The 13,098-nt window shown below is 38.9% G+C and overlaps 1 protein-coding gene across 1 annotated transcript in view; it reads right to left on the minus strand.

The window, feature by feature from the left end:
- Positions 1–13,098, minus strand: part of LOC140943440 (uncharacterized) — a 38,645-nt gene that overhangs the window by 10,914 nt on the left and 14,633 nt on the right. The window lies entirely within an intron of this gene.

A 13,098-nucleotide genomic window follows, 5' to 3' on the forward strand; every position in this document is an offset into this window, starting at 1 on the left:
AAGCACCCAAATCTCGAAAACGAAGCACCCTAGATCGAAAACGAAGCACCCTAAATCTCGAAAACGAAGCACCCTAAACCTTCGAAAACGAAGCACCCAAAACTCGAAAACGAAGCACCCTAGATCGAAAACGAAGCACCCTATCTCGAAAACGAAGCACCCTAGATCGAAAACGAAGACCCCAAAATCTCGAAAACGAAGCACTCAAATCTCGAAAACGAAGTACCCAAAACTCGAAACCACTGTAGGCTGTACGTCTTGCATGACGCAATCCGAATCAGGTGGAGGCAGCGGATGCGTCCGCACCTCCAAAGGTCCACAAAATCCACCCCAAGGTTTTATAAGAGCCTGCCAACTGTTTAACTGAACGTTTCTAGATGGGATATAGTGTATTAATTTTATTATTGGTCTCGCTATACTTGATACATCTTACCTTAATATGCGTTTTTTCGGTACACATGCATGTTTATGTAGACTTGAAAAACTGTCCGTCAGCAGATTTTGGCGTATTCAAGTACGCGTGAGCAGTAACACAAAAGGTCTGAAACGAGGCTGGAAACGGAGTGTGAGGCTCGCGCGTATTACTCTTACGCCACGCTTTACCGACTTCTTTACTGATTTTGAGAAAAAAACCGACTGTTTTGCAGTCTACCATATCGGATATTTTTGACACTGCGTGATCAGATCAGATCAGATCCAGGCAGAATTTTTTCTAGGGTAATAGCCTGGGATCAGGCTCTATGGTGGGGAACAGGAGAATTTGGAAATAAAAGGAGCGAATAAAAAAAGGAGAGTTAAGCTACTGAGAAGGAGGTCGGTGGGGCGAAGCCTGAAGATATGCTTTTTATGCCACCGATCCACCCTTAACTACACTAATTTGCAAATGGCCTTTAACGAGGAATGGAATAGAAAACGCTCATCATTTTGTACGGGGATACTTGCAATACAGTAATACGGCAATACAGTAATATTCTAGAAATAGTTTGGGCGTTCTCAGTTTTCTGATCACGTCCAAAACATAGCCTCCCACCGGGCCTCCCACGCAGCGGCGGAAATGCATTTACAACTTGAGTAGATTTCAACTGCATTCGATTCGTTATCCAATACTCGTTATCGCGCTTGATTTCTGCTGTATTTACATTGAGCTCGTGTTTATAAAGGACAGACCGGTGTCGAGTTTTTGGGTGCTTCGTTTTCGAGTTTTGGGTGCTTCGTTTTCGATCTAGGGTGCTTCGTTTTCGAGTTTTGGGTGCTTCGTTTTCGAGATTTAGGGTGCTTCGTTTTCGAGATTGAGGGTGCTTCGTTTTCGATCTAGGGTGCTTCGTTTTCGAGATTTGGGTGCTTCGTTTTCGAGTTTTGGGTGCTTCGTGCTTCGGTCTTCGTTTTCGAGTGCTTCGTTTTCGAAACTACCCGCTACTTTGTTACAAACGAAACAGTCCGTATAAAGCGGGTGTCCGTAGAGCGGGGTTCCACTGTATTACTACGGAAGACGCAGCAAAAACATAATGACCCTAATCTTTTGGAAACAAGGCATTTATTCGCAGAACAGTTAAGGGTCTGCATCATTGTAAAAAAAAAAAAACACATAACTACGAACAACAAAATCAGTCCCATCATTAAACAAGTCGGCATTTCTGAAAGAGGATAAAAATGTAACTTTCTACGTTTGGAATGAATGCACGCGAAGGGTTTAAGATTAAAGTTTTAGATAATTCAAGATTAAATTTTTTCATTTAAAATGGTGTTTTCCCTCATAACTTTTTATTGAAGTGCAGTCAGGACGGATGTGTTAGAAATGTTTAATATGAATTAGAAAAATGTTATTGCTCGATTTCTTTTCTTAAACGGGCCACCAATTGGTCAATAATTTCCGATATTTAGCAAAATTAACACAATTAACACAATATTTATACTTGAAAATGTTAAGGACGATCAGTTCTTTATGTGTGCCAATATAAAGAAATTATTAAAAAAAAAATTATATTGCCAGACATATATGGGACATTCAAAAACTGCACTTGATGAAAGGCAGAGCGTGAATAAAGGAGAATTTCGATTCCCGATTCTGAATTTTTCTGGTTCTTTTTCAACCGCTGAGGTAGCCTGCGTAGCAAGCGTTTCCTCGCGAGGTTCGTCTAGAAAGCTGGGACAAGAGCAAAAAAAAAAAAAAAATGAACGACGGAGGAGCGGGAGGGGAACGAAGGAACCGCTTGCCCGCAAACCCCAAGCCTCCCACGCAGGCAGTTTTAGGGGAGCTCGTATTTCGTCCCTCCCCACAAACGCCTGCTCAACCGAGGACAACATTCCTTTCCCTCGCTTAGCCAATCACGTTGTACTTTCCAAATTCTGGAAAGTTGACCTTGACCGCAGGGTAACGCGATAATTACGCGATCTGCATGAAACTTTGAGAAAGCTTCTTGACCTCTAATAAAAGTTCGACTCAGAGCGGCAAACGTAAGATTTACTCAGTCAGATTTTAGAATTCTCCGTGCACTGCATAGCCTTAGCGAAGGAAAGAAAAGAAGGAAAAAGGTAACTTTAGGGCCCGGCTTTAGGGTCACGTTTTTACACTATCACGAGCTTATCAGTCGTGTTTAGCCTGTCAACACTTTATTTTAAAACTGTTGATTGGTCAATACCGGGCGAATTTAACAATGCGAAAGGAATGTTGTCCTCTGTTGAGCAGGTGTTTGTGGGGAGGGGAGAAATACGAGCTCCCCTAAAAACGTCTGCGTGGGAGGCTAGCAAACCCCACGATTTTGAAAAACTGCGTTCGCCCACGAACGCAGCTTCTGATTGGCGCGGTGCGGGTAGTGTTGATTACCTGGCATTCGAAACATCAATCAAACCAGGTATGCTTTGTTTTCGTGCGTCACAGATCTGGTCTCATCCGATTTGTGGTCGCAGATTACAAGTGCTTTGGACTGATATTTATTGGAATCGTGTTTGTGCGAAGGTTTATAAGATCAGAATCTTCAAAGTATAATTGGAGATCGAGCAGTGGAGACTAGGGCAGGCCAATTTATTGAGAATGACGGCGTGCGGATCTGACTGGAAAAAATGGACTGTTTGTTGGAGATAACATCGACACTCGACACTAGCTAAAGCCGCCATGGACAAGCGATTTGTCAGCTTTTTGAAATGAAAAGATTCTTTTTGCATTGGAAATTTAGCGGCATCTATTGTAGAGAACGTTTCGACACAGGCTGAAGAGCAGCCGCTCTGCAAAACTTATACCCGGCGGAGTGAATTGTTCCGGACAAATCATTTTTGACGTGTCGACAAAGTTTCAGACGAGATAAAGCCACACAATAAAAAGCAAGAAATTCCGCAGCAATCGCTCATAGTTTTAACTTTCTTTTATCGTAAATCTTTTTTATTACAGTTCTTGCAATCGCCCGCAACGTGTTCTATTAGAGAACAAAGTAATTTTACAAATCTGATAATTCAGGGGTAATCTATTCGTTACGCTTCTATTTTGACGAGCTGTCAATTTACAAATGAACCGAACCGTGAAATATCAAGGGGCGTTTTCCAGAATCGTGGGGTTTGCGGGCAAGCGTTCCTCTTCTCCCCTCCCCCTCCCCCTCCCCCTTCAACCTTTTTTTTTTGCTTCCGCTCTAACTTTCGCGCAATAACTCGATTGGAAACGCTTGCTACGCAGGCTACCGCTGAGGTTGTACATTCTGCTGCGAGGATTGTTCACTTTCGTATCTTTATCCGCAGTTCAAAATATACAACTTTTACGGATTCATTTCATATATTTTAATTCAAACACAACACGCTACAAATAGAGCACACACTTAAAACCGTTAAAGGAAAAGCTGAGGCTTTCGACATGGCGCCACGCTTTTGAGGAAATTAACGAGACTCAATTGATTTACCTGTTCCTGTCTTAAGAACTTCGTGCATATGAATTTCTTGTTTTAGCTTAAAGTAATTCCCTTAAAAATGATGTACTACCCAGATTTTTTTCAAAATTGCCACAAATATGACACGCAGGGACGAATTGACGCTCTACCGAACTAGCTAACGTAACCAAACTGCAGAGTTCTAAGCTCTTAAAAGAGCTTTCTGGGATGTTTGCTTAGTTAACTCTCCGACCGCCGTCATTTTGTTCGGAAAGATGCCAGGAAGTCCAGTCTTGCGTTGGTGGACTTTAGTGTCCTTCAGGGCTCTCTTCTGGGTTCCCTCATCTCCTGCTTATATGTGTCGGGAGACCTGCAACAAGCAATACTATACCGAGGAACCTGAAAAGCAATCCAAATTGGACGGCGCCATTTTGTTGTTGATCTGCCAATGCCAAACTACCAAGGAAATCTCCTCCATCGAGCTATATCTCACAACGTCTCTTCTTCTTTTCCTATTTCTTTGACACAGTAAAATATTGAAAAAAGATGCAACATAGATATATTTATACACATATCTTTATTGGCTTTGGAGCGAACAACAAAATATACAAGCAGAAGCCGTGGACCTTTGCGGTCTTACCCAGACTTAAGAATACTGAAATTTATCACCATATCCCTCTCTCCTGGTCTCTTTGCGATAAGCAAAATGGAAAAATAATTGGAATGCCCATTTGATATCTGACAATATATATATATCAAAAAGCCCTTTGGATAGATCAGAAGAGAATACTTTAAAAGTCTTTAACAAAACGTCAAGTCAAAACACATTTTTATTTCCTTTTGGCTGCACTGAATTAACTATATTTGTGTTCTCTTTAAGGGTTATAAGACATATAATGTCTGTGACGCTACAAATAAAATCACACATAGTAGTACGCTTGTTACAAAAAGAAGAAAAGAAAATTATTTTAAAAAGCTTTTCACAAGTTTGAACCTGTCGTTTAGGGAGAAAAAGCTCTACATTGCAGCGCTTCACTCATCGTTTTCTTAACTGAACTTAGAGGTTATCCTAGCCACTAATCTAATAGCACAGTAAGAATTTTCTGCAGATTTGCCAGTTTGTTTAATTTATAACAACAACCATGCAGCTACAAACTTGAACTTAGAAATGATCCTATGGCATCTAAACTATTACCAGGCTTTTACACGGTTTTTCTACAAAAACGAAAGCTGTAATTACAAAATGGCAGCTCCTAACATCGGGAAATCGAATCGCTACTTCTGCTCATGCTCCTTTGAACATCAGAACGGCCAGAGCGCATGCCAACAGCATGATGCCGCTGATCTTGGCTGCCGAACCAGCGTTGCAAAGATCTCCTTCGCAACAGTTGACGTTGCATTCAACCCCTGACACACTTTCTACTAAATTGCATGTTGGGTTCTTGTCCTTGTCGCAGTAATCTTTAGTTCCACAAGTCCTGGTAAAGGATTTTGTTTCGCCATTTTTGAATTCAACCTTTACGCAGCGTTCCTCCATACCTGAAGGACAAGTCATTTCCGTGTTTGAACACTTATCCCAAGACTCTGCGCTGCTGCATACATTGCATTTGAGACTCATCACTGTGGGAAAGATGATATCACAAACGTTAACTACAACTTTAACAAATTTTATGTCTTTAACTGGAAATAATTCAGGCAAAGTTTTCTGGAGCAAGCACAGACTTGGCGATTATTTCTTGGGCTGTGTTATCAAGACAAGACAGATAAAAATACCTGAAATACAATGTAATGAATTCAACTGCAACGACGTCATTGTGACTCGCATTTTTCGAACTTTGTTGGTTATTTATGTTATAATTTTTTATTATGGGCATCACCATATCCATGCATATCCATGCATATTTTTTAGAGCAAGGCACTTAGATGAGTTTTCTCGGCTAAGTGGCGATCGGGATTTCATATGCTGGTTCATTTTAACAATTTTCATCAGTTTATGCAGTGAATTGCTTATGATCCGTTTTACTTGCATATTCTCTGTCTGCATCTAGAAACCGCCTGCCAGCGATTTGTCTAAACGACATGTTTATGTGACCCACAGTTATAGCAGGGGAGATTGGTTATCGAAGGAGATGTCAAACATCAAAGATAAAAGCAACAGTGCTGCAGTTTATACCGGGAGCTCCCCGATGCTGCATAATCCCTTGTTTTCCGTTCACAAATAGCAACAAATCATGAGGAGGAATTTAATGCGACGGTTTTATTGGTCGTTACAATCAACATGATAGGAATGCTATTGAACGCTGGGCACCTTCCTGAAGGCCACAAAAACATGCAACATTAAGAAATCATTCTTCTCTATTAACTATGTTTGCCGGCCTCGGCCCAAGGGCTGGTTTTGAGACGTTATCTCCTTAACGTGTTACCAACTCAGCTAATTAAAAAATTCCGTTTTTCTGTCAGTATTAACCCGCGCACCGACAGAGCCTACACCACAATGATTTCCTTAGTTAAAAACTATCCCATTTATCTAGTATGTTCTACAACTTAACTGAAGCTTAGATTTTTTCCTTGAACCCTGAAATTTGCAAGTTTAAATCTACTCAGTGGCTCTTTTACTGCCTTTTCTGGCTGTAACTTTAATATTGCATTGACGTTCAAACAGAGTAAAAGTCCAGCAAGCTGAGTCATTTTCTTTCTTTTCTACAGTTGTCGCTTTGTTGTGTTTGCGCTAAATGATAGTATTAATGATCAACCTCATCCTCTCTTGTAAAACAGCTGGAAAATGAAAAATTCAATCTCGTATTTCCCTCAATTTGTTGGGTTCATGATGGAAATTTAACTCGTTTTGTTAATTGTACCCTATTCAAGAGTCTTGTGGCAGTCAAGAAAGTAAAAATTGTCTCCAGGAAACTTTGTCTATATGATAGTCACCATTTAGGTGAACTGCAAAAATCTCGATGAAATGTGAAAAACGAATACACTTTATTAGCGTCGTTTTCGCTGCCGGTTGCTGTTGTGGTTGCTCTACGTTTCAATCTTTATACTAGTAAGCACTTTTACAAAGGCTGTTAGAACTCGATGTTTACTTCAATTTTTATGGACGAAAGAAAACGATTCATACTCTTAAAATGTTAAAATACTTTAATTAAGCAATCTTCACGAACCAGATGAGACTATGATAGTAACGAAAAGACAGGCAAAAGGCTCCTATTGGTGCAGTCATTTTATAACAGCCTGCAGACTTCCAAAGGAAGACGCTCGCTTAATAGAGTTTGACCGCAAGATTGAATTCAAAGAGAACAAAACGCGGCGCAGCCCCAAACCTCAATTTGCATACAGTACAAAATTGGTTCTCATTAGCCAGTGAGAACGCTGTTTTGGCTTTCAAAAAGTTTCTATTCCTTCTCAAACACAATGATGGCAGCGTGGTACATAGTAAACAGTTATACAATCCATTCTGCAATTTGTTACAGTCGTTTTCCCGTTTCTTATGTAGCATTGGCCAACTCGAGCATCCCTATGTTACTTTGGTGACTGCGAAATGAAAATTGACTTTTTCGTTATTTTTTTATGTATAACTTTTCTTTTTTCTTTTTTTGTTCATTAATGTAAAACGATAAACATTCCGTAGAAGTCTAATATGAAATAAATTACAAGAACGCGTACAAGCTCGGCGATTGGCCGACATTAACGTTTTACGCTTTGAGCTCATTGTTTAACATAAAAGCATGCTCACTCTAGACGCACTCTCCTCATTTTCGTCGCTCGGGCTTAAAAGCCAGAACACATCTCTTGGCTCTACTGCAAAAATTACTCAAGGCGATGATCGCCATCATCACATATGTGTGTGCGAATCGTCGAAATCAGTGGGCAGGGAAGTATTTTAGCGAGGTAAAAAACAGCGATCAGTCAAGACGCCGACAGTCATGTCTGGAAACCCCAATAACCTATTATAGCTATGAAAGCTACATCGATACATCAATATAAACGTGCTTCCTTTGGTTTCACTTACCAGATGAAAAGGTAGCCGAGAAGAAAACTGTAAACAATACTTTAACTGGATTCATTTTTCAAGTGTTGCAAGATGGAGTTGAAGTAAAGATGTGCTAGCTAATTATTGACATGCAAACCGGTAACACCCTAAATACTCCCTGTATGACGGACTGACGATTTAAATAAAATATAAGCAAGTAGCCAATGAGAACGACAATGGTTGTCAGCCACCTGGAGGCACCATAGGAGAACAATATCTTATACCCTGCATATACCTCCACTTCATACTCCTTTGAGGAACACAGTGAGGGTCTTGCGGTACTGGTGAGCATCTCTGACGAGCTGGTCTTAATAATAAAGAGTTTTGACCATTTATGGTAAAGCAAAATCTGGGCACCTCTTTTTTAGTTATTTATAATTCAAAAATTACTTACGTCGACTCGTCTGGTTGGTTTTAAGGCTTAAACTAGAATCTCATATAAAGTTATTCCTATCCAGTCAAAAGAGGATGATGCGACCAAGAGATTTCCGAGGTGGTGCACTCGTTTAATTTGCTGGAAGGCCTCGTAAGACTGAGTCAAACGGCGGAAAGAATATAATTATTTTGTAACAAAATTTGGGTTGCCGATATATTTGGCGGTAGTATGCATACCACAAAGACGCCATCTTAAAAAGAATTTGTTTCAACTTGAAGAGAAAAGTAAATAAATACGTTAAACAATTTGTTCAAGCCATTGCAAAGGGGATTAGAAAGTTTTAAAGTCTCTTTTGTGACTTTCAAAAATCTGTCCATTGTCCTCAATAAAAGTAATCTTTTCTTTGCTAAACAATCCGCAATTGATTATTTTATTGATGGAAATTCCTTTAGGCTTAGCACATGATTTAAACCGCTTTTGGTCCCATGCCAAGATAAAAGCGTCACGTCCTATTAGATTGCATTGAAGTTACACCTGCCTTCTTTAATATGTAAAGCCTCCAGGAAGGATTAAATGTCCAAAGATAAGAACTATATATATAGAATACTTCAAGGAAAGTACGGGCGTACGTTATTTACGCACGAGTTGTTGACCTACCAGAAATCGAACGAGTGAGATCTCTGATAAAAATAAATAAATAAATAAATAAATAGAACGAGGCGTATACGCCGTACAAAGCACTTTCCATGTGGTATTGCTTTTATTATATACATACTGAGACATTCATTATTTAGGCAGCCTTTTCATTTCAAATCTTTCCAAAATGCTAAAATTTGACGCAACATGCCGCGAAATGACAAACAGAAAGAAACATCAGCTTATTAGTGAACGCGTTTGTTAATAATATTAATGAGGGTAAGAATATGATGTAATCCAAGGAATTTTTACCTTATGTTCTAAATGCATGTCAGTTGAAAATGAATGAATTTCAGCAAAGTGGCCGATTTGAGTATTAAGTAAATAGAAGACAAAGTAGTTCCGATAAAAAGCACGACTTAAGCTTACGTCTCTCTTAATCTAACCTTAGCTTCAAATAATATCTAATTAATATCAGTGATTGGCTTATTGGTAACAAGCTGACTCTGAATACATCCAAGAAGGAATTTACGTTGATAGACTCCAGGGAAGGCCTTTCGAGACTGCCTCATCGTGCTTCTATTACAACTGGATTGCCAACGACAGGTTCAAAAAACTGTTATGGTCCATAAATCACTTAACGGTCTTGCCCCAGATTATATCTGTTCCAAATTTGTAGACCGTAGCAACGTATAAGCCTATTCATGAAGAGGCACAGAGGGCAAACTTTCCATTCGGCGTCCTCGTAATGAATTCCGAAAGAGGAGCTTCAGCCATGCTGGGGCGGTGCTCTGGAATAGTCTTCCCTCGCCGGTTCTTTATCTGTATACAGGTCGGTTAGACATCACACATCAGAGATCGGACATTGTCGACTAACCGGTTAGAAGACACAAATTTTCTTCACGATAGCTACACATTTTTTCAATGCAGTGACCATCGACAGTGAGTTGTCGGACATCAGACATCAGAAAACAGATAAAAGACAATTTCAAACATTGATACAACAACAACGGATTACTTAGCGTCTAACATTTAGGATCGAACTTTGGAAATGTTGGTTTTTGAGAAGGGAAAACCCGAAAACCGGTCAATAAAAACTCTTGGAGCGAGGACAAGAACCGACAATAAACTTAACCACATGTGGCGTCTTCTTGGGGATTCAAACCCGGGCCTTAAAGAAGGGAGGTGAGCGTTCTCGCTATTGCTCTACCCTTGGTTTCCAAACTGGAAACGTCTGCAGCTTAAAGGCAATCGTTGGCTGTCACCTCCTGGAATAGGGCTGATGTATGCATAAGTGGAATAATAAACCTGGTTACTCTGGTTTTAACTCATTTTAAGAACTTCAGGACAACGGGTTCATGCTGTGGCAACACTCGCAAGTTTATTCGTGGCATTCATTTTTTATCTATGCATCGTTTTATTTTGTTGACAAGTTAAACCAGTTCCATTAATTAAAACTGATAAAATGATAAACACACTAAAAATAATAATAATAAAGATTTTTAAAAACCATTGATCGTTAAGTTCGAGCCAAGCGGGTGAAAAAGTGGCGTATTATATAGTATTACGCATTACCTTTTCAATTATTTCATCCCCCGTTTTACATAATTCTAGCTGATGAAAATAATTAGTTAATTAACTTCATATAAGAGGCGCCGTGTTGCTTTAATGCATATGCCACGCTTCTCACGTCTCTGAATTTAATTGCATTCTAATTTCTACAATATTTGTAGATCAGCGACACATTTATTTTATGGGTTCTGTAAATAGTTGCTTTCTCGACCGAGGGAGGATTTTATCAGCTGCTTTTTAACATCATTCATTGGTTAGTGAATTGCTTGATGGGTCTCGACAGTCAGAGAGCCTGTCTTTATCTTAACACACTCGACGATTTATTTCCCTGACTTAGTTGCTTACTTACTTATTTGCTATTTAGTTATTGGTACGTAAACGAAGACTTATTCTTCTTGTACATCTGTCAAGCTTGTCCTTTATATTCCTTTATCAAGTTGCGTTAATTGAGTTTAGTGAACGTATTTCAAAGTGAAAATTAAAGCAACTAACACAGGGTGCAATATTGGCTTTCTATTGTAGCCCTCTCTTGTTTTAATGAGCCATTGTGTTTGCGCTAAGTAACGATAAAAAACTTCGACTTATTTAAAGCTTTTCACTACTCTCTCATATGAGCTTGGTTGCCAGGCAGCGATCATTAATTGAAATTGATGAAGTCTTTTACAATAGGATTCAGTGACTTCGTTATGTACATGTCTGCATCGCTTTTATCTGTTTTCTTGAGCAGTTTCAGTGAAAAAGCAAACAAAACAAAACAAAACAATTTATACACACTTTGAACCCTTACCAAAAACAAAAATTTTCTGCTGGGCTAACAGGTCCAATTTGATCATTTGAATATTTGAACATCTTGTTTTCTAATTATCTAAAACTTCAAGGCTATCTAAAATTAATGCACTAATATATAATTTCAAGATGTTAAAATTCATTTGGTCCGCCGCATGTGGGATAAAACAAAAGAAATTTATCATTTATCCGTGAACCTCGGGGCCAAGAAAGGCTATACTGCACAGGGACAGTAAATACAAGAGTTAACACACTACATTTTAGTGAAACTTTCCTTCACTAACAGTTGAAAGGTGATCTTGTTTAAACAATTGTCAGAAGGCATTGACACAACCAACAGAAACCGAAAATAAGTAACTAAAAAAGCAACAGAATACAGCTTACTATGAATTAAGAGGCTTGTAATTAGTGAAACCTTACTATCGACTGGACTAATGGCCCCACCTTGCTGCGACAAAGATCTCGGATCTCATAACAGTGAAAACATCACTGAAAAACTGACTTCGCTTACTTTCAAACTTTTTCCTCAATAATCCAGCTCGTGTATTCTATTATGACGTGGGGAATTAATCTAGCGCTAAAGACGAACGATAGAAGACCATGAGTGTCTCAGCTCAGAAAGTCACTGAAAAATTCATAGTGCGAAAAATTTATCAGTCATCCAGGTTTAATAATAGAAATTCTTTTTCAGAAAATAATTTTTTTTTTCCATATTTCAGCTGTACGTGTACGCAAGGGCGCATGTGCGTATGTGGACACAGGCCCGCCCCATGAGAACAACAACTCTGCACTAGTATAATCGCACCTTTAAGAATAATTCTTACCGTTCCTTCACACATTTTCAGTTAAATTACTTGCTTTATCTTTTTAACGAAGTCGTCAGAGCCAAATTTTTGTTTCTATTTTTTCGTGACAAAGGAAACCAATTTTTTCGAGTAATCAAGCCCCTCGTCCAAGTGCACTGTACACTGATGTAGAATCATAAAACTTTGAAACCTCAAATTGGTAATCTACACTCACCAGAGGAGGCCATGAAAGCAAAGAACACAATCGCAAAAAAGACTTGCATCGTCATCCGTTGTAACCGCTCTCGAGCTCAAGAGAAAGATGTTCGCAAGAAGCTTGAATAAAAATTTAATTTCAACAACAAAATGGGGCGCACCTTAAAACCTGATGACACAATTGAATTTGCATACGGAACAATAAAGCTTATTTAAGGGTTTTATTTAGCCAATGAGAAAACCATTTTGGTTTTCAAAAGTTTGCTCCCTTTCATCATCATCATCAAAATGATGGTGGCGAAATACATCTGTATAGTTTATTTTTGTACGCTTTACTTTCACCTGTTTCCTATATAGGTAGAAGTGACCGGGAGGAGGGCTTCTTAACAACATCCTTTTATATGTCATTTTAGAAGGTAAAGAAACCCCTTTCATGCCTTCTATGGGCAAATGGTACCCCTTTCACATACCTAGTTCAAACATCCACCTGGTAAGGCGCAAAACATCTGAAGATAGAGGGTGTGTGTCAATTTTTTGATCTTTAATTTTTTTTTTTTTAATTTACATGAAATTTAATGTATTGAAATGTTTATAGGTCAATCTTTCGATCTTTTTCTAAGTATTGCAAAACAAAAAAATCTGATATCTCCGACCACGTATCTTCCCTCCTAAATATTTGAAAATGAAATGAATTTTATCAAATAAACCATGAAGTGAGATAATATAAACAGACCGCTTTAATGTGGGTAGTTTTTCGTTCAAATAACATTAATTTTTGAACTTCCAAGCAGTCTAAGGTTAATTTCGTAACCCCATAAGGCTATCTTGCACAGAAAGAGCCGT

Source organism: Porites lutea, chromosome 7 (genome assembly GCF_958299795.1).
Source record: "Porites lutea chromosome 7, jaPorLute2.1, whole genome shotgun sequence".
NCBI classification, from domain to species: Eukaryota; Metazoa; Cnidaria; class Anthozoa; order Scleractinia; family Poritidae; genus Porites; species Porites lutea.